This window comes from Paramisgurnus dabryanus, chromosome 13 (genome assembly GCF_030506205.2).
Source record: "Paramisgurnus dabryanus chromosome 13, PD_genome_1.1, whole genome shotgun sequence".
Taxonomy (NCBI): Eukaryota; Metazoa; Chordata; class Actinopteri; order Cypriniformes; family Cobitidae; genus Paramisgurnus; species Paramisgurnus dabryanus.
The window spans coordinates 6146768-6149880 of record NC_133349.1 but is presented as its reverse complement, the minus strand read 5'-3'; the positions used below and the strand labels follow the sequence as shown (position 1 = coordinate 6149880).

Genomic DNA, 3113 nt, shown 5'->3' with positions numbered 1-3113 from the left:
AAAAAGTCAAAAGCAATCATGACTTAAATTTAGCATTTTGGATCCATAACTTAACTATCTTTGTTCATTCAACGTATTAACTTACATAATCCATAAATTTAAAAAATCAAGTGCACTTAACTTAAGATTATCAGTTCAAAATGCTGTAAGGAATACCCATAAGCCCTTGCGCCTGCAAATTTTGAATGATTTATCTTTGATCCAAGAATAACAACTGATAGGACGTATAAACCAGTTGATAATAAAAATGAAGCTACACATGAACAGTGCAGTTTTTTGTGCTTCAGTGAAGAATTAAGTTAATTAATTGATTAACATAGAGTCAGACCTGAATACCTTTCATTACACATCGTTATATAAAGTTGAATGACAATTTAAATTCAGTCTTTATGAACACCAAGTGAACTTAATTGTTAAATCGCTAGAACTGACAAACAGATGACGTTAAAGTGTCGCGAGAGCGAGACGAAATTACACTTCGTATGATTTCTTGAATCGTTCTGGCGGTACTTTGACGTCATCCGCCTGTCGGTTTTTGCAGCGCAAGCCTATAATAATACACTGGATCTGATATTTACAGCGGTTGTCATCACCTTTGCATCTATTCTTCAAATAAATCGATAGTTTGACCTCAGTAAACTTGGAATATTTTAAGTGTATTTTTAAAAAGTTGTGACTATTTTGTATGCTGTGTTTATATCAAATAATAAATACATGGGTACGTTATTTGTCCTAAATGCCTGAATAGTGTAATGTGTAATAAAATATATTTAATCATGGCGGTTTAAAAGAATATTCCATTTTCTTAAAAGAAAAATCCAGATAATTTACTCACCACCATGTCATCCAAAATGTTGATGTCGAGAAGAAATTATGTTTTTTGAAGAAAACATTGCAGGATTTTTCTTATTTTAATGGACTTTAATAGAGCCCAACATTTAATACTTAACTCAACACTTAACAGTTTTTTTCAACGGAGTTTCAAAGGACTATAAATGATCCCAAACGAGGCATAAGGGTCTTATCTAAACGATTGTCATTTTTGACAATAAAAATAACAAATATACACTTTTTAAACACAACTTCTCGTTTAAATCCGGTCGTGATGCGCCAACGTGACCCCACGCAATACGTCAAGAGGTCACAGAGGACGAACGCGAAGAAAATGAAATATTCCTTTAAATTGAAAATCTTATCCCAGTACATGTCATCATAGCAAAATTAATTCAGTTTCACCTGCTGCCAGTAGAGGCACTAATTTAGTATATATTGGTCATATTTGGTGAAATGGACAAACAATCAAAGCAATCATATGGGTTGGAGAATAGGTTGTTTTTCACCAAGTATAATCCTCTTAAGTGCCCCAATATAACATTTTTTCTTTATCCCAACATGCAACACCCACTGTCATTTCCCAGAATTTCACAAATGGCTTATGCAAGAAGTCATGTCAGCCAATGGTAACACACCTTCTATAGCTCCACCCCAACAGCTTATAACTCCCTCTTGCAGGCTTTACCAGATCCACACAAAGGAGTTCAGCTCTACGCGGAGAAACAAGAGAAAAGTCCAAAAGACTAGAGAGCAAAATGGGTATCAGCCAGTTACTGAATAAGCCTTCAGGTGGGGATAAAGAAATTAATCCAGTATATCAAGTGGTCACTATGCAGCCGGAAGTTCTTGTGATGAACGCTCCACTGGATAAACCACTGCCAGATTACCTGGGTTACTCCATCTTTACCACACTGTGCTGTTTTTTACCTGTTGGCCTTGCTGCTTTGGTTTACTCCATCACAGTAAGTATTTATCCATGTACCTTTCTTTTCAAGCCTTTTATGTATGTGTCTTAAGGTATATATTAATGTATTATTTAAGTTGTACTGTATGTACAGTCCATATGTAGATATTACACTAGTACAATGATGGTAAACTCATCAAAACTATGAAAGAACAAATGTTTAAGAATTATGTTATGACCAAAAGCATCAAATATAAATGTTCTTGGCAAAAGATACAGAATAACCTTTTTTATAGTTTTTTTTTTTAACTCTGCATGATAACCTTAACTATTATTACATATTACATTTGAAATTAGACAGCCATTTCTATGCATTCTTTTATTTTCACTTTAATAATGTTTTTTTTACCACTCTCTGTTTTTATACCAACCTGTGAAACTCTTTTATTTATGTATGAAAGGTGCAATACACAAGTGTTCAAATGTTTTATTATTTCTTTTACAGACTCGAAATGCAAACCTGTTTGGACACCGACAAATGGCAGAGAAAAACTCCAGAATGGCACGCAAACTTAACCATGTCAGTCTTGGTATTGGCATTGCAATATATTTGTTGGTTATCGGCTTGTATATTTTTGCTAGGATCACACTTTCAGGAAGGCGTTTTATGATGTTTTAGCCGTATACCTTTTGCTGGGAAAAAATAATATGCTTTTAGCTTCAGGAAGTGTGCACACGTTAATGGCCCATATTGACAATAAGTTACTGTCAACTTCTGAGGACGATGTGTGGGAGAAAGGGCTCGCCGTATTGTTGTTGATGAACTTTTGGATAACTGTGATATTTTATGTTTGAAAGAGAGTTTTTTTTAACTAAGCAAGACTTGGAAAATTGTTATTTTAATAAGAATCTTTATAGAGCTGCTGAATCCAGAACAGATGCTTGAATTGGGTTAATTAAGTCTTCATTTTTATACAGATGTTTTGAAGTTAATAACGTTAATGTTTTTAACAATGAGAGCTTTGTTTGTCAAACTAAATGTATCATAAGGTGAAATGTTTGTTTCTCTATATTTAATATTGTTACTCTATATTAATAAATACATATTGTATACATTAACGATTTGTAAATGATGAATAGCAAATTTATTCTGCATTAATTCTAATCAGATATGTACTTGCTGTCATGTTTTTTGTAGAAAAGTACAATTGACTTAGTGACTTGCATCTTAAAGTGAATTCTCTGCAATGGCTTAAAAAACCTCTCCCTATGTTTTGCGTTATTCATCGAACTTTTTTATAACGTTTCTGGAATAGCTTTATGTAAACATTGCTTTTCTAAACGTCCAGCATTAATAAAAGTTATTATTATTACA

The 3113-nt window shown here is 33.0% G+C and overlaps 1 long non-coding RNA gene across 1 annotated transcript; it reads left to right on the top strand.

Moving 5' to 3' along the window:
- The first annotated feature begins 1514 nt into the window (after positions 1-1514).
- Positions 1515-3113, top strand: LOC135717708 (uncharacterized). The gene is made up of 2 exons (XR_010520345.1): positions 1515-1796; positions 2244-3113. It is a non-coding gene; the product is annotated as an uncharacterized lncRNA (long non-coding RNA).